This window comes from Primulina tabacum, chromosome 12 (genome assembly GCF_025594145.1).
Source record: "Primulina tabacum isolate GXHZ01 chromosome 12, ASM2559414v2, whole genome shotgun sequence".
NCBI classification, from domain to species: Eukaryota; Viridiplantae; Streptophyta; class Magnoliopsida; order Lamiales; family Gesneriaceae; genus Primulina; species Primulina tabacum.
Window position 1 is genome coordinate 11,321,229 of NC_134561.1, and position 25,645 is coordinate 11,346,873.

Genomic DNA, 25,645 nt, shown 5'->3' on the forward strand with positions numbered 1-25,645 from the left:
AAGCTGTGGCTCCCTCCAGAAGTACCCTCTCCGGTCTCCTGATATCCTGGAGTACCTGCCATTGTCCACACACAAAGACAACAACAGCCTTCTTTGGGGGTGAGCAAAGCTCTGTATGGAACAACCAATCATATATACCACAGATATCTAAACAATGATATATGGTATGCAATGCATGTATGTCGTGGAGATATCAGGTCAAATTCCTATCCACTGAGCACATGTCAGAATTAATCGAATCGCTATCAAATCAATGCTCGAGTTGGCACACCGGCCAATATGGGATACTCGTATGATAGCGTCGGCAAAGCGCCATCAAATCCTAAATCTCATATCCAATCATATGGGGCCACAATTTTCTATGCTTTACGGGTCATATAATACCGGCATAGCGATTGTGTTCAAAACCCCGGAATCCAATCCAATCATATCAAGGTATCCAAGGATCATAGCTCAACGTGCATGTCATGTATCGATGTATGCATAAAATGATGTGTGTTAACAAAACATTTATTTTATACATCGATATCTCAATCTCAATGTCATGTATGCCACATCAATCAACAAATAAGGCATATAGACACATAATCTCATTCCAATCAATCAAATCAATCTGACATATATCATATAATACAGATACCTATCGTATGTTACCCGGTCGCAACATACCTCAATTCTTCGTTCCAGTCGATGTAGCTTGTAGATATTGATATTACACTTTATCTACATCAATAACATACTCATTCCAATCAATAACATACTCCAAAATCATTGATATTAGTTTCGAATATCATTTGAAACTTCAAAAATTCATATCAAATCAAATTCATATCATAATTCAATTCCGACTTCGAATATAAGTTTCTTGTCGGTTGTTCTACTACATATAGGAAATTCAACTTCAAATACATGCTATTCCAGCACTTTGATATTTCGAGCTGCTGGAACTAGAAGAAAATTACCTCAGTCAGAAGCCCTCAACGCGACGATCACAAATATATAATTTGATTCGCGTTTAGACAGCGTTTCGAAGTCGATTCGGACGAAAGAAATTTAAATTCCCTCGTATTCTCTCGAACTCTCAGTAGGTGAAATGAAGGATGAAAGAACAAAAATCTAATCTTTATCCTCACCGCCTACACGCTCGAGCGGTAGAATTCTCGCGCTCCGCCTACACGCTCGAGCGGTAGAATTCTCGTGCCCGAGCGCGAAACATTCTACCCCCGGCTTTCAAATGCACCGCGCTCGGGCGGTCAAAAACTACCGCTCAGGCGCGGCATGTCCTGTTCGATTATCACTTGAATCGCGCTCGGGCGGTTGCAACATACCGCTCGGGCGCGAAGTGTTCTACCCGAATACTCAAAATTTCTACCTTGGCGATCAGGCGGTCATTTTCTACCGCCCGGGCACCACTCATTCTGTACAAAATATTTATGTTTGTACTAAATTGGCGTCCGGCCTCTCCACTCGAGCTCTTACAACATCAATTCATATTCAATGTTCATTTTCTCAATTTCATTTTCATAATATACATCAAATGTATAATCACATATCAAATTCCTGAATTATCGATAATCGTATAAGATTTACGATAATACGATATACGGTCCTTACATTTCTCCCCCTCTTAAAAGATTTCGTCCTCGAAATCTCAAACATCTCTATATATATAACATTGGCAAACATACATATGTCACCAGTTATAGTACATATCAAAACTAAAATCAGTAAAAGGATCAGAATACATCGAATACAATGGAACAGATGGACTAGCATCAAATAAATGCGGATATGATTCTCGCATTTTGCTTTCCAATTCCCACGTCGACTCTTCAACACCATGTCGTGTCCATTGCACTCGAACTAGAGGAATCGATTTATTTCTCAGTATCTTTTCCTTTCGGTCCATAATGCGAACATGTTGTTCAACATAGGAAAGAGAATGATCCAGTTCAACCTCATCAGGTGCAAGCACATGTGATGGATCTAGTTCATATTTCCTCAGCATAGAAACATGAAACACATCATTAATAGCAGATAGAGCTGGTGGCAATGCCAATCGATACGCAAGATCACCAACTCGATCCAGAATCTCGTATGGACCAACATAACGAGGAGATAATTTCCCTCGCATGCCAAAACGAACAGTGCCTCTAAAGGGAGATATTTTCAAAAATACTCTGTCACCTTTCTGGAATTCCAAGGGTCGTCTTCGTTTATTCGCATAACTCGTTTGACAATCCTGGGCAGCTTTCATCCGCTGCCGAATTAACTGAACCTTATCATTCATTTCCTGTATCATTTCAGGTCCAGTCAATTGTCTCTCACCAATCTTATCCCAGAATAACGGTGATCTACATCGTCTCCCATATAGAGCTTCAAACGGTGCCATACCGATACTCGTCTGAAAGCTATTATTATAAGAAAATTCGACCAATGGTAAGGCATCTTGCAATCCCATTCTGAAGTCCATCACAACAGCACGCAACATATCCTCTAACGTTTGAATCGTACGCTCGGTCTGGCCATCAGTTTGAGGATGATAAGCAGTACTCATAGCCAAATGCGTACCCATCGCCTCATGAAAACTACCCCAGAATTTAGAAGCAAATCTAGGATCACGATCAGATACAATCGAGACTGGCACACCATGCAGTCTCACTACATTCTCGATGTATAAACGGGCCATTCTCTTATAGTGATAAGTCCGCTCATACGGAATAAAATGCGCAGATTTCAAAAGCCGATCAATAATAACCCAAATAGCATCACAGCCCTTGGGCGAACGAGGTAAATGAGTCACGAAATCCATAGCAATATGTTCCCAATTCCATTTCGGGATTTCAAGACTATGGAGCAATCCTCCAGGTTTCATTCTCTCGGCTATCACTTGCTGGCAGACCAGACATTTAGAAATAAACTCAGCAATGTCCTTCTTCATACGTTTCCACCAGAATTGATGTCTCAATGTCAAATACATCTTTCGACCACCAGGGTGAATACTGTATTTGCTACAACGTGCTTCACGAAGAAGGGCAGATTTCAAATCAGAATCATCAGGAACTACCAGCCGACCATTAAGTCGTAAAGAACCATAAGAAGAAATCTGGAATCCACATTGATGTCCTGCCGATACCAGTTCTTTCGACTTTTGGATCTGAGCATCGCTTCGTTGGGCCTTTCGTATCTTCGATATCAAATTCCGCTCAATTTGCAATGCTGAGACAGCGACAAAATTCCAATTCGAGTGAAAAGTCCAACCAGAAGTACATATATCTTCATGTACCTTGGCGACACAAACAGATGCTAAAACAGAATCATAAACTTTACGGCTCAGGGCATCCGCAGTAACATTCACCGATCCAGGGTGATATTGAATCTCACAATCAAAATCCTTCAGGAGATCCATCCACCTGCGTTGCCTCATATTCAAATCAGATTGTGAAAAGAGGTATTTCAGACTTTTATGGTCCGAATAAATAACAAACTTTTCTCCGTACAAATAATGGCGCCAGATCTTCAAGGCAAACACAATGGCGGCCAATTCAAGATCATGAACAGGATAACGTGTTTCATGAGATTTCAATTGACGAGACGCGTAAGCAACCACTTTGCCATGTTGCAACAGAACACAGCCCAAATCTTTACCAGACGCATCTGTACACACCACAAATCCTCCGGTACCTGAGGGAATAGTAAGCACAGGTGCTGTGGTCAATATCGTCTTCAATTCAAGAAAACTAGCTTCACATTCATCTGACCAAATGAATCGCTGATTCTTCTATGTCAGTTGAGTAATAGGTTTAGCTATTTTCGAAAATCCCTCGATAAAACGTCGATAATATCCCGCTAAACCCATGAAGCTACGGATCTCAGGAACATTCGTAGGTCTCGACCAATTCAATACAGCTTCGACCTTCGTAGGATCAACAGATATGCCATGTCTCGAAATGACGTGGCCCAAAAATACTACCTTGTCCATCCAGAATTCACATTTGGACAATTTAGCATACAAATGACTAGTACGAAGAGTTTGAAGTATCAGTCTCAAATGTTCAGTATGCTCCTTTTTCGATTTCGAATATACCAGAATATCATCAATAAAGACGATAACGAATCGGTCAAGATAATCTCGAAAGACACAATTCATTAAGTCCATAAAAACAGCAGGAGCATTCGTGAGACCAAAAGACATAACCAAGAATTCATAGTGGCCATACCTCGTGCGAAAAGCAGTTTTGGGCACATTTTCGTCTCGAACTCGTACTTGATGATACCCAGAACGAAGATCAATCTTCGAGTATACAGAAGAACCCTGAAGCTGATCAAATAAATCATCAATACGAGGAAGTGGGTACTTGTTTTTCACAGTAGCCCGATTCAATTTCCTATAATCAATACACATTCGCATCGTACCATCTTTCTTCCGAACAAATAAAACTGGAGCTCCCCAAGGTGATACACTCGGTCGAATATATCCCTTATCGAGAAGATCCTGTAATTGTTCTTTCAATTCTTTCAATTCAAGAGCTGCCATGCGATAGGGAGCTTTAGATATGGGAGCAGTCTCTGGCATAAGATCAATACTAAACTCAACTTCTCGATGAGGAGGAAAATCAGGAATCTCATCGGGAAATACATCTGTGAATTCTTTCGCAACAGGAATCTCAGATAAAGAAGACTCCTTCTTCGAAATATCAATAGCGTAGATAAGATAACCCTCATCTCCGCTAGTCAAAAGTCGAGACATTTCCAAGGAAGATACCAATGGAATTTTGGCTTGAGAACCCTTGCCATAAAAATTCCACTTGGGTCCATCAATCGGTCGAAATCGAACCACTTCATGACAACAATCAACAATAGCTCGATTTGTCGTCAAGATATCCATGCCAACAATACAATCAAAGTCGTGCATTGGGAGGACAATCAAATTCAAATACATCACATTATCCTCATATATTAATACACAATTATGCACAACATGCTCAGACAAAATAATCTTCCCTGCTGGCGTTGCTATCGATAGGGTATCATACAACGGGGTACACTCAATATCGTGAGATGCAACAAATGCATGAGATATGAATGAATGAGATGCTCCTGTATCAAATAAAACACATGCAGGATAATCGCAAAGCGTGCAAATACCTGCAATCACGCCTCAGGAGCTTCTCTCGCCTGATCCTCAGTAATTGCATACACTCTCACTTGAGGAGGAACTTGGGCACTCTGACCACACGGTCCTCGATATCGTGGGACACTCGACTGCTGAAAAGATGGAACAGAAACAGCAGGTCTCATCATAGTACTAGGGCCACCTGTAAATCCTGGCTGGGGTTGAGCAGAAGTTGTACCCCTGTTCGGACATACTCGAGAGAAATGGTCTTCCTGCCCACATTGATAACAAGTACCAAACATACCTCGACACTGCTCGATAGTATGTTTGCCTCCACAATGGCTACAATAGGGAGCAATCACAGGACTCCCTCTCTGTGATCCACTCGAACTCGAAGAAGACGAAGAAACAGAGCTAGTCTTCTTGAACTTCTTAACCCTCGGCCGCAAAGTAGGCTGCTGAGCTGACACCGGAGGTGGAGGAGTATACTGTGGACCTCCTCTCCTAAGTCCAGCCTCGGCTGCCTTGGCTCGTTCTGCCTCTGCGTAGCTGGTAGGCAATACAAAAACAACATAAGTATATATAGCAGGATGCAATCCATTTACAAACCTGTTATATTTCGCTTTTGCATTTGCCGCTACGTGAGGTGCATACTTCAACAGAGTAGAAAATTTCGAAGCATACTCTGCAACAGACATCGTTCCCTGCTGCAGACTATTGAATTCATTCTCCTGAGCAGTATAATACGATGGAGGGGAATACTGCTCCAAAAACTGGGCCTTGAAGACATCCCATGTGACTTCAATCCCGGCTTCTTTCAATCCAATCTCAGCGGCTTCCCACCAATATTTAGCTCGGTCTTTTAACTGATAAAGAGCAAGTTTTAATCTCCAAGCCATGGAATATTCAACAATATTAAACAAATGCTCAATATCCTTCAACCAGGCTTCAGCTCTTTCAGCACTCTCAGTGCAAAAGAACCTCGGTGGTTTTAGATCCTGGAATCGAGCCATCACTACATCCATGGACAATCCTTCAAATTTTCCAACAATCCTCTCAGTACTGCTATTCGCAGTTTCATTTGTGGGATCCATCTACAAATCAAATGATGAATATCACAAATCAATATCGATCTCATAATCTCATCATCTCATATCTTCAATCTCATCAAATACTTACTCGAATCAAATCAAGTAGGAGCAAGTAATACAAATAATTCAAACACATACGCATAATTCATTTGTGCCTATTCAAGTGTACACAAGACTCAATCGAGCATTCCCAGCTATGCTCTGATACCATCTAGTGTGAGGCCCTTAGCTCCTAATCGTTATTACAACACAATCTGATTAGGGATAACTAATTACAGCGGAAAACGAGTTTAAAATTTCTTTACGATGAGCCCAAAGCATCTTATTTGAATACTAAAAATAGTATTTAGTCACACATTATAAACATGCCCACACGAACTCAAAACCAATCATATACAAACAACACATATCCACGAGACATGCCCCTGTATATAGATACATATACATATATACTGGGAACAAGACATAAACATAAAACCTTAGCCCAAGCTGTGGCTCCCTCCAGAAGTACCCTCTCCGGTCTCCTGATATCCTGGAGTACCTGCCATTGTCCACACACAAAGACAACAACAGCCCCCCTTGGGGGTGAGCAAAGCTCTGTATGGAACAACCAATCATATATACCACAGATATCTAAACAATGATATATGGTATGCAATGCATGTATGTCATGGAGGTATCAGGTCAAATGCCCATCCACTGAGCACATGTCAGAATCAATCGAATCGCTATCAAATCAATGCTCGAACTGGCACACCGGCCAATATGGGATACTCGTATGATAGCGTCGGCAAAGCGCCATCAAATCCCAAATCTCACATCCAATCATATGGGGCCACAATTGTCCATGCTTTACGGGTTATATAATACCGGCATAGCGATTGTGTTCACAACCCCGGAATCCAATCCAATCATATCAATGTATCCAAGAATCATAGCTCAACGTGCATGTCATGTATCGATGTATGCATAAAATGATGTGTGTTAACAAAACATTTATTTTATACATCGATATCTCAATCTCAATGTCATGTAAGCCACATCAATCAACAAATAAGGCATATAGACACATAATCTCATTCCAATCAATCAAATCAATCCGACATATATCATATAATACAGATACCTGTCGTATGTTACCCGGTCGCAACATACCTCAATTCTTCGTTCCAGTCGATGTAGCTTGAAGATATTGATATTACACTTTATCTGCATCAATAACATACTCATTCCAATCAATAACATACTCCAAAATTATTGATATGAGTTTCAAATATCATTTGAAATTTCAAAAATTCATATCAAATCAAATTCATATCATAATTCAATTCCGACTTCGAATATAAGTTTCTTGTCGGTTATTCTACTACATATAGGAAATTCAACTTCAAATACATGCTATTCCAGCACTTTGATATTTCGAGCTGCTGGAACTAGAAGAAAATTACCTCAGTCAGAAGCCCTCAACGCGACGATCACAAATATATAATTTGTTTCGCGTTTAGACAGAGTTTCAAAGTCGATTCGGACGAAAGAAATTTAAATTCCCTCGTACTCTCTCGAACTCTCGGTAGGTGAAATGAAGGAAGAAAGAACAAAAATCTAATCTTTATCCTCACCGCCTACGCGCTTGGGCGGTAGAATTCTCGCGCCCGAGCGCGAGACATTCTGCCCCCGGCTTTCAAATGCACCACGCTCGGGCGGTCAAAAACTACCGCTCGGGCGCGGCATGTCCTGTTCGATTATCACTTGCATCGCGCTCGGGCGGTTGCAACATACCGCTCGGGCGCGAAGTGTTCTGCCCGAATACTCAAAATTTCTACCTTGGCGCTCAGGCGGTCATTTTCTGCCGCCCGGGCACCACACATTCTGTACAAAATATTTATGTTTGTACTAATTAGCGTCCGGCCTCTCCACTCGAGCTCTTACAACGTCAATTCATATTCAATATTCATTTTCTCAATTTCATTGTCATAATATACATCAAATGTATAATCACATATCAAATTCCTGAATTATCGATAATCATATAAGATTTACGATAATACGATACACGGTCCTTACAACGGGTGTCTGGTTGAGGGAGAAGCTCGATACTTGGGAGTTTAGTTTGATCGAGAGAAAACATGCTAGTATTTATCGTTTGGGGTTTTGGTTGGTGCAGAAGCTTTAAGACTCGGTTAGGCATGGTTTAGGACCTTCATTAAGGTCTAAACGGTGAGCCTTACAAGCTGGACACGTTGTGGTAGAAGGTGCACCGAATGGTTAAGGGATTTGAGACAAGTGTTGGAATATAAGTGTTAAAGGGGGAGGGTGGGCCGAGAGTTTTATTGAAGGGGTAGGGTGCTGGCTGAAACATTCTGAAATTTGAGGGCATAATTTAAGTGGTAAATGGGTTAGAATGACTTGTTAAGTTATGGTAAAAGTAGAAAATTTTGGTTAAGTTTCGGTCCGTTTCGGGTTATAAATCGAGACCCTGGTCTAAGTTTTAAAACGAATCGATTAAATTATGATTTGGGTCGAGTTTATGTCTAAGAATGCTTATAATTATGTTTTGGGGTGATTTAAGAAGTTTGGTAAGCTTCGGGTCAATTTAGAGCTCCAGAGGTGAAATGATAATTTTTGGGTTTCTAGGGGCAAATTGGTCATTTTGCACCCAGGGTGAGATTTTTGTCATGGCAGCGCCCTGAGCACAAATATATGATATTTTAAATGGTCATGCATCATTTTATGATTTTTAAGCAATTATGATAAATATGTTGCATGCTTGGTTTAAAGGAAAAGTTAAGTATATGCATGTTTTTATTAAGTGATGAAAATGATATTATTTTTGAAGGATGGGAATTGGTTGTGACTGACGATGTATGTGTATACGATGACATGAGATATGATGGGCTAAGGCCCGGGCTCAGTGGGCGGGTAATGCTGTCGCTGATGTCCCTCGCCGCCCGGTACTGTAGTTATACGTAGATGGATCCATCGAATAGAGCTGATACGATAGAGCTGATACGAAAGTCACAACTAATGAACTGAATTCAATTAAAAGAAAATGTTTTATGTTTATGATGACACGATGAGCTGTCTAGACACGTATATGATGATATGAGGTGACATGATTTGACACGACATGATTTTATACGACACATTTACGAATATGATGACATGATTTGACACGATATGATTTTACACAACACGTTTACGTTATGATTTTAAGTTCATGAAATATATGTTGAGTATGATATTTTTCACTGTTGTGTGCTATGTATATGTACTTGTTATTCCTGGTACAGGTGTGTTGAGTCCTTAGACTCACTAGGCGTGTATGATGCAGGTGAGATTCATGATGAGGAGACTGGAGGTACCGAACTCTGAGTAGGCATGCCTGGTGCGGCGACACGACCCGAGGACCACATGTTTTCCGCATTATAATTTATGAAATTGAAAGGAGATGAATGTTTTTATACGTGATGATATTAATATTTTTATTCATTAAGTTTACGTATGATTTTGGATGAGTTTAAGTTTTTTTTTTTTAAAATATTCCGCACTTTTAAAAAAATGTAGAGGTTTCAGTTGTATCAGAGCATGGGTCCTGTATAGGGTTGTGTCACCGCCAGCTTCTGCCGCTCAATCTTCAAGCCTCAAGTCCGTAAGTTTAAATGTTTTAAATGTTTTTAATGCTATCACCTGCATGTTTACATAATATACGTTTTACGGGACATATTTATCTGTCGTTAATTTTTTAGATTAAATGCTTTAAAATTTTTATGTATGTTACGACATGAAATGAGAAATTATATGATTTTCATGCATGTTGGTTTTGTGGTGGAATTTGACATGATTAAGATTATGGCTAATTGGGCGTAGGGAAAGGTTGTGAATGAATTGACTATGTTAATTTTTTGGTTAGTAGTACTGATGTTCTACTTATGGGTCATAAGTTAAACTTGACAATTATGAATGCTTTTGGGGATTGTATATTTTCTAAAAAAAAATACCGATGGTTCGTGGGTGCTAATTGAGTTAATTTTTAGGATTCTATGTAAGGATTAATGATTCGAAGACTACGATGGTTTTTGGAAGTATAAAGCGTAGAGTTTATTTAGGATGCATGCTTTACCTAGTTGGGTTTAAGGATTGAATTGCACGAATTAAGAACTTTAAGGACTTAATTGCAATAACCAATAATTTGAGGATCTAAGTGCAAAAATAAAATTCTAATGGACAATTTTCGAATTTATCGAATTTTAGGATCAAATTTTGGATTTTGAGAATTTCAAGGTGTGGGGACCCGGACGCTAATCATCTTTTTAATCGTCATTGGGACTAATTAATCAATTATAATAAACAGGGTCTAAATTTTTTTTTTTAAATAATGCGGAACGTAGTAACATAAAAACATATATACATCTCAGTATATAAAAGTACCAATTATGTACCACATACATTTATTTAATTAAGGTTTAACAGCTAATATCAAGTGTCCAACCCTATCTCTAATCCAAGTCCGGAGCCGCCACTCTAATCACGATCTCTCTCTTTATCTCCGTGACCCTGAACCTGTCCCACCTGTTGTCATGTACACATACAGACAAGACAACAGCCGGATAATTCCGGTGAGAATATAATCCCAGTATAAATCAACGAAACATGCAATCATATAAACAAATATAAAGCATGTAACAGGTAACAGCAATATGTATCAAAATCTGAAACATAACTAATATCAAACAGTCGACAATACTCGTAGCTACACAATTTAGACTAGACTCAATCCTAGTCTAGGGATCCCGAATTCCAGAAGTTGGCATTCCTATATCGACCAACAGTAATAGAAAAGACTCCAGTTTTATCCACGTGGATAAGGTATCGATCACAAGAAATAGAAAAAGGTCTGATTCTATCCACACCGATATGGTATCGATCACCAGTAATAGAAGGAACTCTAATTCTATCCACACCGATACCAGTAATAGAAGGAACTCCAATTCTATCCACACCGATACGACATCGATCAACAGTAATAGAAGAAACCCAAATTCTATCCACATCGATAGCCAATCATCCGGTGACAGACTTTGGCACTATCGCCAATACACTATCTTGTGACAACGTGAAATGTGCCCTTGGCGATCCCGCCACTATCAGGCACTTCTGTCACAAGATTACTCGTCTAATACCTGTTATCTATTAATCTTGAAAACAAGTACATCGATCAAATCAACGCAAATATCAATGCAATAAAGTAAAGTATGTGATTTAGGGAAACTCAAGTCTAAACCGACTTAAGTCGATCTCCCGATACCACATTGACTTATACATTTCGTTCGTAGTCACGATCTGAAGCAATCTCAGTTCTGAACACAAGACTGTCTTTGTAGATCTGAAATGACATATTGAGAATCATAATATCAATATTGCATTCTCAATTCAACATTGAATTTGATTAATCCGGATTTAATTAAAATCACAGTATAACGGCACAATCTCAGTATCTCCGTCAATACCATATAAACAGACATCAAATACAAATCATAACTCATATCCGATACAATCTATACTCCATCAATAATCCAAATCTGTCCGATTTCAGATCAATATAATCAGAAAATCATAACAACTCCATAATCAGTCCGTTTCTTAATCTGACTTCGATTCTATGATGTCTAACATATCCAGAACATCATATATGACGTGTATTCAATTCCAACAACATCATAATTTCAAAACATGTCAAAACGTAGTAAAACTTACGTCCAGTTGTAGCCTGCGTTGATAGGAACACAGTACCGTAGTCAGATTCAAAATCAGATTGACGTATTGTACACAATCGCGACTCCACGATTTCAAAACAATTTTGACAACGTTTCCTTCGCTTTCCCTTTTCTGATGCTTAAAACGTATATGTTGATATATATATATATATATATATATATATATATATATATATATATTCATACACGTACATGCAACAAGGCAAATGGCTCACTCTACGTGCAACACGTCTTGCGCATATGCGCGACATCTACCGGCGCATATGCGCGAGACCATATGTCTCGGCGCGTGATGTGCACAGTGCCTCGCGCATATGCGCGCCTTCATTCGGCGCATATGCGCGAGGTACTCAAATTTCTGCCCAACTCTCTGCCACCCTCGCGCACATGCGCGGGTTCAGGTCGCGCATATGCGCGAGGTCCTCTGGACATTTCGCGCATATGCGCCCGGCTGGTCGCGCATATGCGCGAGAGCTCATCCTCGCACATACATCTTTTTACGCGTTATCTCAAATCGGGTCTCGGTTAATCCTTTCATAATCACATAAAATTGTAAATAAATCATCGTTAATTACAGTGATTAATTCTCGGGCATTACATTTCTCCCCCCCTAAGATATGATTTCGTCCCCGAAATCACAGGCAATTCATCGTATCAATAAGAAGGTATGTAATAAAACTGAACAGAAATTTACATCAGTGAAATAATGCTGGGAATTCTTGTCTCATATCTGATTTTTTCTCCCAAGTGGCTTCTTCAACGCCATGACGAGTCCATTGTACTTTCACCAACGGAATCATCTTCGTTCTGAGCAGTTTTTATTTACGATCGATAATCCGAATCGGTTTCTCGACATAACTCAATGTCTCATCCAGCTCGGTCTCGTCGGGTTGAATAACGTGTGAATCATCAGGGAGATACTTCCGTAGCATTGATACATGAAAGACATCATGTATTCCAGATAATGAAGGCGGCAATGCTAGTCGATAGGCACGATCTCCTATCTTTTCAAGAATCTCATAAGGACCGTCGTATCGTGGAGACAATTTCCCTTTCTTAGCAAATCGGAACACACCTCTGAAAGGAGAGATCTTCAGGAGCACTCGCTCTCCTGCTTCAAATACCAACGGTCGTCGCCGAAGGTTGGCATATTTAGCTTGTCTGTCCTGGGCTGCCTTCATTTTCTTCTGAATCAATTTCAATTTTTCAGTCATATATCTGATCATATCAGGTCCAGTCTCCGGAACTTCAGAGATATCATCCCAATAAAGAGGGGATCGAAACTTCTTTCCGTACAATGCTTCAAATGGTGCCATCTCAATACTCGTTTGATAGCTATTTTTGTACGAAAACTCGCAAAGAGGCAATGCATCTTGCCAGTTAGTTCTAAAGTCAAGCACTACAGCTCTCAGCATATCTTCCAATGTCTGGATCGTACGCTCTGACTGTCCGTCAGTATGTGGATGATATGCGGTACTCAGATGTAACTTAGTACCGAGAGCTTGCTGCAAACTCTGCCAGAAGTGCGAAGTAAATCGAGGATCTCGATCTGAAACAATCGACTTCGGCACTCCGTGGAGTCTGACCACTTCCTTGACGTAGATATCGGCCATCTGATCATATCTATAGGTCATCTTGTATGGAATAAAGCATGCGGATTTGGTCAATCGATCAATCACGACCCAAATCGCATCACAACCTCGGGAGGATCTCGGTAACTGCGTCACAAAATCCATGGAAATGTGATGCTATTTCCATTCAGGAATCGACAAACTCTGCAACAATCCTCCTGGTTTCTTCCTCTCAGCTTTCACCTGTTGGCAATTCAGACACTTGGATACAAATTCAATCACATCAGACTTCATTTGTTTCCACCAATACTGTGTCTTCAAATCATTATACATTTTCCTGCCACCACGATGAATGCTAAAACGACTGTTGTGCGCTTCTGCTAGTATTCGCTGTCTTAATTCCGAAACATTCGGCACAACAAGACGATTATTCACATATAAAATATCATTTTGAACCTGATATTCCGATCGATGTCCAGCTTTAACCATAGCAATCGACTTCTGTATATTCTGATCAACTTTCCGAGCTGCTTTAATTTTCAAAATCAGCTCTGGTTCCGCTTGAATAGTATATAATCTTATTGGTCTCTGATCTGTCTCAAATACTAATCCAGACAAACAGCAGTCTTCTATCAAATTTGAGACTCCCATAGTCGATAAGGATAGAGAACATACTTTTCGACTTAGTGCATCTGCTGCTGCATTAGATTTCCCCGGATAGTATTTGATTTCACAATCAAAATCCTTCAATAAATCCAGCCATCTCCGTTGTCTCATATTCAATTCTGACTGTGAAAAGAGATATTTCAAGCTTTTGTGATCAGAATAGATTTCGAATTTCTCACCGTAGAGGTAATGTCGCCATATCTTCAAGGCAAAGACTATTGCTGCCAATTCAAGATCATGAATTGGGTAACGAGATTCGTGCGGCTTCAGCTATCTTGAGGCATAGGCGATCACATGCCCTTGCTGCATCAAAACACAACCCAATCCTCGGTGAGATGCATCACAGTAAACAACAAATCCACCAGTACCTGAAGTAATTATCAACACAGGAGCACTGGTCAATCTCTTCTTCAGTTCAAGAAAACTGGTCTCACATTCCTCAGACCAAACAAACGGAGCATTTTTCTGAGTCAACTGTGTAATCGGTTTGGCAATACTCGAAAAATCTTTAATAAATCGGCGATAATATCCTGCCAAACCCATAAAGCTGCGTATCTCTGGTACAGATGTCGGTCTCGGCCAAGAAATCACTGCCTCAACCTTGCTGGGATCAACTGATATACCGTCTCCGGATATAATATGCCCCAGAAATACCACCTGTTTCAACCAGAACTCGCATTTCGATAGTTTGGCATATAATTTCTCCGCCCTCAAAATTCGCAACACAGTTCTTAAATGTTCAGCATGCTCCATCACATTCTTTGAATAGATCAAAATATCATCGATGAAAATAATCACAAAATCATCGAGATATTTCTGAAAGACTCGATTCATCAATCCCATAAATAATGCCGGTGCATTCGTCAAACCAAATGGCATGACAATAAATTCATAGTTTCCATACCTGGTTCTGAATGCTGTCTTTGAGATATCAGAATCCCTGACTCTCAGTTGATGGTATCCAGATATCAGATCGATCTTCGAATACACCGAAGAACCTTGTAACTGATCAAATAAATCATCAATACGAGGCAATGGATATTTATTCTTTACCGTTGCCTTGTTCAGTTGCCGGTAGTCAATACAAAGTCTCATCGACCCATCCTCCTTCCTCACGAACAGTACTGGAGCACCCCAAGAAGAAACACTCGGTCAGATATATACCTTGGCCAGTAAATCCTCCAGCTGTTCTTTCAATTCTTTCAACTCGATAGGTGCCATTCGGCACGCAGTCCTCGAAATCGGAACTGTTCCTGGCATCAACTCAATGCTGAAGTCTATCTCTCGAATCGGAGGCAATCCAGGAATCTCATCTGGAAAGACATCAGCAAACTCACACACCACTGGCAAGTCCTCCAATGATGGGCTCGACTTCAGTAAATCAACTGAATATACCAGGAATCCTTCCGCTCCTTTCTGCAATAATCGTGTCATATTTATTGCAGATATCAAAGGAATTCTAGCTCGAGAAACCTTACCGTAAAATTTCCACTCCTCAGCCATCTCAGGTCTGAATCTCACTATCTTGTGGAAACAATCAACTGTAGCTCGGTACTTAGTCAACATATCGATACCGATAATACAATCAAAATCAGATAAACCAAGCACGATACAGTCTAATTCAATCGTATGCCCATTGTACTGCAGTATACAAGATTTCACAGATTTCACTGACATCAAACCTGTCCCTAACGGAGAAGAAACAGACACTACTGCAGACAATGACTCAATAGGTAACGCATGACTCAATGCAAACCTCTCAGAAATAAAAGTATGCGATGCACCAGTATCAATCAATACGTATGCAGGATAACCAAAAATAAAACAGTTACCTGCCACAACATCATCAGGTGCATCCTGTGCCTGCTCCTCGATCAAAGCAAACAGTCGGGCCTGCTGTCTAGGAGGCTGGCTCGCTGTCTGGCTTCCTCCTTGCCTCTGCTATGACTTAGTAGACGGTGCTGACTGAAAAGAATGAACAGCAGATGGTCGTCTACCTGTCTGAGCCGCTGATCCAGATGACTCAGCTGCATGGGATACCTGGGCAACTCTCTGGGGACATACTCGGGCAAAGTGTCCATGTTGCTTACAAATGCGGCAGTTGCCGAACACTCCTCGGCACTGTTCTGTGGAATGCTTCCCTCCACAAGTGCTACAGTAGGGTCCTGTATAACTCTGGCCCTGACTAGTCTGTCTAGAGCCACTCGAACTGGATGAGCTACTTCCAGCTTTCTTGAATTTCTTCCCCTTAGCTTTCAGGAAGTCTTTCTTCCCACTACTACTGCCGCTCTCAAATCGGGGAACTGGTGGAGGCATCTGTGATCTCGGTGCTGAAGGCACAAACGAAGCCTCTCTCTGTCTCATTAAACCGGCTTCGGCTCCCTTGGCTCGGTTCAAGGCATCGGTGAAATTGTTTGGCCTCCCGGTATTCACCAAGGTAAAGATTTCAGGATTTAGGCCATTTATGAACTGGTCCGCAACGGCCTCATCATGTTCAGCTACGTGGGGAGCAAACCGGAGCAGTGTAGAGAACTTAGCCACGTATTCCTCGATATTTAATTGGCTCTGTCTCAAGTTGGCGAACTCGGCTCCCTTTTCCTTCCTATATGAAACTGGAAAGAACCGTTGATAAAATTCAGCCTTAAACACATTCCAGGTAATGGCCGTACCTCGTTGTTCCAATGCCCGTTTCGTTGTAATCCACCAGTTTTTGGCAACGTCATGCAACTGATGTCCGATCAGTTTCACCCTCTTCTCATCAGTATACTCCAAATATTCGAACATCATTTCAATATCGTCCAACCAACTCTCATATTCCACGGAATTCTCCGTACCCTTCAACGTCGGTGGATGGAATGACTGAAACCTTTTCAGCAATTTCTCCATAGGAGTAGCTGTCACATCCATGGGAGGATTTGAAGTACTACCCTGTTTTGGTACTCTTCTCGGAGGCATATCTGATAATCAAGGAGGTTAGTAATTCCAACTACCACATATCAGTTTCTATCCTCCTCGGATCATCTTACAGCTGATCCATTCCAAATAATACACAATACCATATCAAAATCAGATATTCAGGCAAACATGTATTAAAACAGGAATTCATGCTAGCAATCAAAAGCAGGAAAGAAAACCTCAATCTACCCCGCTCACTAGCTCATATCTCAATCTAAAGGATCTATCGCTCTAATACCACCTGTTGTGGGGACCTGGACGCTAATCATGTTCTTAATCATCATTGGGACTAATTAATCAATTATAATAAACAGGGTCTAAATTTTTTTTTTAAAATAATGCGGAACGTAGTGACATAAAAACATATATACATCTCAGTATATAAAAGTACCAATTCTGTACCACATACATTTATTTAATTAAGGTTTAACAGCTAATATCAAGTGTCCAACCCTATCTCTAATCCAAGTCCGGAGCCGCCACTCTAATCACGATCTCTATCATCATCTCCGTGACCCTGAACCTGTCCCACCTGTTGTCATGTACACATACAGACAAGACAACAGCCGGATAATTCCGGTGAGAATATAATCCCAGTATAAATCAACGAAACATGCAATCATATAAACAAATATAAAGCATGTAACAGGTAACAGCAATATGTATCAAAATCTGAAACATAACTAATATCAAACTGTCGACAATACTGGTAGCTACACAATTTAGACTAGACTCAATCCTAGTCTAGGGATCCCGGTTTCCAGAAGTTGGCATTCCTATATCGACCAACAGTAATAGAAAAGACTCCAGTTCTATCCACGTCGATAAGGTATCGATCACCAGAAATAGAAAAAGGTCTGATTCTATCCACACCGATATGGTATCGATCACCAGTAATAGAAGGAACTCTAATTCTATCCACACCGATACCAGTAATAGAAGGAACTCCAATTCTATCCACACCGATACGACATCGATCAACAGTAATAGAAGAAACCCAAATTCTATCCACATCAATAGCCAATCATCCGGTGACAGACTTTGGCACTATCGCCAATACACCATCTTGTAACATCGTGCAATGTGCCCGTGGCGATCCCGCCACTATCAGACACTTCTGTCACAAGATTACTCGTCTAATACCTGTTATCTATTAATCAAGAAAACAAGTACATCGATCAAATCAACGCAAATATCAATGCAATAAAGTAAAGTATGTGATTTAGGGAAACTCAAGTCTAATCCGACTTAAGTCGATCTCCCGATACCACATTGACTTATACCTTTCGTTCGTAGTCACGGTCTGAAGCAATCTCAGTTCTGAACTCAAGACTGTCTTTGTAGATCTGAAATGACATATTGAGAATCATAATATCAATATTCCATTCTCAATTCAACATTGAATCTGATTAATCCGGATTTAATTCAAATCACAGTATAACGGCACAATCTCAGTATCTTCGTCAATACCATATAAACAGACATCAATTACAAATCATAACTCATATCCGATACAATCTATACTCCATCCATAATCCAAATCCGTCCGATTTCAGATCAATATAATCAGAAAATCATAACAACTCCATAATCAGTCAGTTTCTTAATCTGACTTCGATTCTATGATGTCTAACATATCCAGAACATCATATATGACGTGTATTCAATTCCAACAACATCATAATTTCAAAACATGTCAAAACGTAGTAAAACTTACGTCCAGTTGTAGCCTGCGTTGATAGGAACACAGTACCGTAGTCAGATTCAAAATCAGACGGACGGATTGTACACAATCGCGACTCCACGATTTCAAAACAATTTTGACAATGTTTCCTTCGCTTTCCCTTTTCTGATGCTTAAAACGTATATGTTGATATATATATATATATATATATATATTCATACACGTACATGCAATAAGGCAAATGGCTCACTCTACGTACAACACGTCTCGCGCATATGCGCGACATCTACCGGCGCATATGCGCGAGACCATATGTCTCGGCGCGTGATGTGCACAGTGCCTCGCGCATATGCGCGCCCTCATTCGGCGCATATGCGCGAGGTACTCAAATTTCTGCCCAACTCTCTGCCACCCTCGCGCACATGCGCGGGTTCAGGTCGCGCATATGCGCGAGGTCCTCTGGACATTTCGCGCATATGCGCCCGGCTGGTCGCGCATATGCGCGAGATCTCATCCTCGCACATATATCTTTTTACGCGTTATCTCAAATCGGGTCTCGGTTAATCCTTTCATAAGCACGGTTCTGTACTCCTCTTGTCAACATCTACAACTGGACGTAAGTTTTTTTGAGTTCTGTTATCATTTGAAATTATGATATTGGAGGAATTATTATTTGATCATTATATGGTGTTCTGGATATGTTAGACATCGTAGAATCAAAGTCAGATTGAAGAACAGATTGATTATGGAATTGTTATGATTTTCTGATTATATTAATTGGAAATTGAACAGACTTGGATTATTGACTGATTCTGGATTGTATCGGATATTGGTTATGATTTGTAATTGATATCTGTTGATATTGTATTGACGGGGATATCGGGATTGTGCCGTTATGCTGTTAATTTTGAATTAGATTCAAATTGATCGGATTTAGTATTGAATTGGGAATGGAATGTTGATATTACTATTCTCAATATGTCATTTCAGATTGACAAAAACAGTCTTGAATTCATAATTTCCAATTCTTCAGACCGAGACTACGAACGAAAGGTATAAGTCGATGTTAACCAGGAGATTAACTTGAGTCAGATTGGACTCTAGTTTCCCTAAAACCACATACTTTATTTTATTGCAATTTTTTGACATTGTTATGATTAATCTATTGATTTATAGAAAGTAGAGAAAAGGCGATAGCTATTGAGCGAGAGTCATTGACAGAAGGGCCAGACAGTGATAGAGTGGTCATTGGACCATTGCACATTGTCATAGGATAGCTTTGGCGGATATGCCAAGTCTGTGGCGGATATTTCAAGACACTGGATTATTGACTTATATCGATATTGCTTAGGGGCGATTCGACTCCTATCGGTGAGATTCGATATATGTGTTAATGTCCAGGACCGGGATCCCTAGATTAGAGATGAGTCGAGTCGGAGATGACGAATTAGAGAGTTTTATCTATATTCACTAATGTGTCATAAATTATGATTCATGTTCTTAATACATGGTTTATGCTTTTGTATATGATTTTATGCATCGCATGTATACATTGCTTATACTAGGATTTTATTCTCACCGGAGTTATCCGGCTGTTGTCGTGTTTGTATGTGTGCATGGCAACAGGTGGGACAGGATCAGGGTCGAGGAGATGATGAGAGATCGTGATTAGAGTGGAGACTACGGACTTTGACGTTACTGTAGATAGGATTCAGCACTTGACATTTTGTTGTTGAACCTTAGTTTAAGTTCGATGTTTGTTGTACAAAACTTGTATTTTTATACTGATATGTATATTAGATTGAATTACATTACGTTCCGCAATTTAAAAAAAAATTTTATACCCAGATTAATTAATTAATCCATTTATCCTAATGACGATTAAGAAGATGATTAGCGTCCGGGTCCCCACAATAGGTGGTATCAGAGCGATAGATCCTTTAGATTGAGATAAGAGCTAGTGAGCGGGGTAGATTGAGTTTTCTTCCTTGCTCTTACATACTAGCAATCTATTATGTTCTACTGCTTTATAATGCATGTTTATCTGTTTATCTGACTTGATTTGGAAACATGTGTTATTGAGAATGAATCAGAACCGATTCTTGATCAGCAGTAAGATGATCGGAGGAGGACTGAAACAGATTTGTTGTATTTGGTTGCTAATGAAAGGGATCGATTTTAGGTGCCCGAATGCGCAACGGAAGGTACAAAATTTTCAGTTTTTGCAAGAGAAAAATCGAGCACCTTAGTACTAGTGTGTAACATATACTAAACACCTTTGTCATACATAGGGTGTTAATAAATTATACCTATCAACCTCTTGAGGTTGATGATGGCTCCAACCAAGTTGTAAACAACTTGGCTCTTGAAAGGATGAATTTCTACAAGCTTCCTTTGAACACTCCTTGTTCAAAAATCAAGCCCATCACCAACTAGGAAGATCCCCTCATATTTTGCACTAGAAAAATATGAGGATTTTTCTTTGAGAAGAGAATTGTTTCTCCAACAATTGAAGAACAAAAAGGAGAAAAATTTTAAGGAGAATTCCTCTTAAATTTCGGCCAACTAGTGATGGAATGGGAGGAGGATGAGTTGTCTTGGTTTGTGGAAAAGTAGTAAACAACATGTGCATGCCATGCATAGATTATTGAAAAAGTTGCCACCCAACTCTTCATCTCCCTTGCATCATTTTTAAGTGGCTTGTAACATTTACAAAGCCCATGGACTTTATTTAAATGTCTCAAACACATTTTGTAAGGACCGTGTATCGTATTATCGTAAATCTTATGGGATTATTGATAATGTATGAAATTGTCATGTGATTATGTATTTGATGTATATTATGACAATGAAATTGAGAAAATGAATATTGAATATGAATTGACGTTGTAAGAGCTCGAGTGGAGAAGCCGGACGCCAATAAGTACAAAAATCAAATAAATGTACACAACGTGTGGCGCCCGGGCGGTAGAAAGTGACCGCTCGAGCGCCAGGATATATGAGATTTGTGTTCGGGCAGAATGTTCCGCGCCCGAGCGGTAACTTTTGACCGCCCAAGCGCGGCACAAATACAACTCGGGGGCAGAACCTCTCGCGCTCGGGCGCGAGAATTCTACCGCTCGAGCGCGTAGGCGGTGGAAAGATAAGAATGATTTCTGCAGTTTGAATTCTTCATTTAATTTACGTAGCTTCGAGAGAAACGAGATATCTTCATTTTCTTTCGTCCGAATCGACTTCAAAACGCTGTCTAAACGCGAAACAAATTATATATTTGTGATCGTCGCGTCGAGGGCTTCTGACTGAGGTAATTTTCTTCTAGTTCCAGCAGCTCTAAATATCAAAGTGCTGGAATAGCATGTATTTGAAGTTTAATTTCTAATATGTAGTAGAATAACCGACAAGAAACTTGTATTCGAAGTCGGAATTGAATTATGATATGAATTTGATTTGATATGAATTTTTGAAGTTTCAAATGATATTTGAACTCATATTAATGATTTTTGAATATGTTATTGATTGGAATGAGTATGTTATTGATGTAGATAAAGTGTAATATCAATATCTTCAGGCTACATCAACTGGAAACGAAGAATTGAGGTATGTTGCGACCGGGTAACATACGACAGGTATCTGTATTATATGATATATGTCGGATTGATTTGATTGATTGGAATGAGAATACATGTCTATATGCCTTATTTGTTTATTGATGTGGCATACATGACATTGAGATTGATATATCGATGTATAAAATAAATGTTTTGTTAACACACATCATTTGATGCATACATCGATACATGACATGCACGTTGAGCTATGATCCTTGGATACCCTGATATGATTTGATTGGATTCCGGGGTTTGTGAACACAATCGCTATGCCGGTATTATATGACCCGTAAAGCATAGACAATTGTGGCCCCATATGATTGGATATGAGATTTGGGATTTGATGGCGCTTTGCCGACGCTATCATACGAGTATCCCATATTGGCCGGTGTGCCAGCTCGAGCATTGATTTGATAGCGATTCGATTGATTCTGACATGTGCTCAGTGGATGGGCATTCGACCTGATACCTCCACGACATACATGCATTGCATACCATATATCATTGTTTAGATATCTGTGGTATATATGATTGGTTGTTCCATACGGAGCTTTGCTCACCCCCAAGGGGGGGCTGTTGTTGTCTTTGTGTGTGGACAATGGCAGGTACTCAAGGATATCAGGAGACCGGAGAGGGTACTTCTGGAGGGAGCCACAGCTTGGGCTGAGGTTTTATGTTTATGTCTTGTTCCCAGTATATATGTATATGTATCTATATACCGGGGCATGTCCCGAGGATATGAGTTGTTTGTATGTGATTGGCTTTGATTACGTGTGGGCATGTTTATGACGTGAGATTAAATACTATTTTTAGTATTCAAATAAAATGATTTGGGCTCATTGTAAAGAAAATTTAAACTCGTTTTTCGCTTAATTTAGTTAACCCTAATCAGATTGCATTGTAATAACGATTAGGAGCTAAGGGCCCCACACATTTGAGCCCAATTAAACATTACTTGATTTTACTCAAGCCCACTAGTTTAATAATTATTTCTAATTGAGCTCTACAAGGCCCAATGTAGTTTAAATAATTCAACACTTGAATTAATTTAATTATTTGGACTCTACTAGGTCCACTAGTGTTTAATCAATTCAACACTTGAATTAATTTAGTCCATAATAATGTTTATGAAAATCACAATTTTCAAATACATTATTTATTTGGCCAACTTTTAATTTATGAACACTTCCACAAATTAAAAGTTACATTTCCCTCATAGAAGTCATACTTCTATCTTACGCTTATAAACTCATTTATAAGCCGTTCAACACATTGAACTATTTTACTTCCCAACGGGATCTAGAAAGCTAGTACTTGTGTGGCCCTCAATGGTTCATTGATAAAACTAGCCGTGGGTTCACATCTTCATGTGATTCGGACTAAACATGTCCTTATATGAGCATACCCCAATTGCTCCATTCTTATGCAAGAACCATTCAATTATGGTTAGAGTACAGTACGGTCCCTTCAACTCATATATCCCGACCGATTCGACAACCATTTTTATCGAGAGTGTCAATGAATCGATACTATGTGTCATGTCGTAGTTGCATCGATGGTGTAATCTATGAAACCCTTTTCATAATTACCACCATACTCTGATCAGATATTTCAACCTACATACACATGAGAACACATAGGATATCCATACCCGAAGGTAAGCGGTGAATCCCCGACTGCAATGCATCGACTCCTATATGTTTCGACAGAACACCCAACCTTGCCACCTGATGACCCCATGAGAGTCGGTAAACAAGTCAAAGTGTAATTCTAGCACATAGAGTCTCAATCTTGTCCCGGGTAATAAGGACTAATAGTGTACAACCATAAACTAGGACGTTTCCACTCGATAAGTGAGAACCACATGGAAAGTCCTTTATGGAGGGTTGTTCAGTGCACTCTACCAGGAGCACCTATTTGCATGCTCGGACATCACAATGTCCCCTACCAATGAAACATGGTACTCACATCGCAGATACTAGTCTCGAACTCGAGCGGTCTATATCCTTCTTAGCGGCGGCTGAATCGACTAGGAACTATTTAGAATATAGAGTATTCCAAATATGAGTTTCATGATACTCATCATATGAGCATCTCATATTCTTTCTACTATTTGTATATTCAAGGGCTTTATCTATGCAACTAGCATGGGTATTCAGATAAAGATGTGCCAATAATAATTTCAAATATTATTAAAATAAAGATTGTTTATACATAGAGTTTCATTGTGAACACTCGGCCAACACTTGGCTCGACGTGCACCTACTCTAACACCTAACCCTTTTGATAATCAGATATGCCTCATCGAAGAATACCAGAACAGGGTAGCACTTCGAATCCTACAATGGATGTGACAGCAACACCAATGGAAACATTGCTGAAGAGATTTCAGTCATTCCATCCACCGACTCTGAAAGGTACTGAGACTTTAGTGGATTGTGAGAGTTGGCTAGATGACATTGAGATGTTGTTTGAGTCCTTGGATTACACGGATGAGCGGAGAGTGAAACTGATTGGGCTCCAATTGCATGACGTCGCAAAGAATTGGTGGATTATGACGAAGAGAGCACTGGAGCATCGAGGTACGACTATTACTTGGAATGTATTTAAAGCTGAGTTTTATCAAAGATTCTTTCCAGTGTTGTATAGAAAGGACAAGGGAGCAGAGTTTGCAAATTTGAGACAGGGTCAGCTGAACATTGAAGAGTATGTGTCCAAGTTCTCTATCTTGTTGAGATTTGCTCCGCATGTGGCTGAGAATGAAGAAGCTGTTGCTGATCAGTTTATCAATGGTCTGAATCCTGACATTTTTACATTGGTGAACATTGGACGACTTAACAACTTTGCTGATGCCTTGAATAGAGGAAAGGGAGCCGAAGCTGGTCTGATTAGACAGAAAGGAGTTTCGTTTGTCGCACCAGCACCGAGACCACAGCAACCATCCTCAGCTCAGTTTCCACAACCTCCTCCCAGATATGAGAGTGGCAATGGCAGTGGAAGGAAAGATCAGTTGAAAGCTAGAGGGAAACAGTTCAAGGGATCTGGAAGCAGTTCATCCAGTTCTAGTGGCTCGAGACAGCCCGGGCAGGGCCAGAGTTATACAGGAGCTTATTGCAGCACTTGTGGAGGGAGACATTCCACAGAGCAGTGCCGAGAAGTGTTTGGTAGTTGCCGTATATG

General features: G+C 40.0%; 1 long non-coding RNA gene across 1 annotated transcript in view; it reads left to right on the forward strand.

Moving 5' to 3' along the window:
• Positions 1–23,237, forward strand: part of LOC142521343 (uncharacterized) — a 38,845-nt gene extending 15,608 nt beyond the window's left edge. Inside the window, exons 2-3 of the long non-coding RNA XR_012814134.1 lie at positions 22,400–22,454; positions 23,071–23,237. This is a non-coding gene — a long non-coding RNA (uncharacterized LOC142521343). The remainder of the gene's footprint in view (positions 1–22,399; positions 22,455–23,070) is intronic.
• Positions 23,238–25,645: the final 2,408 nt, after the last annotated feature.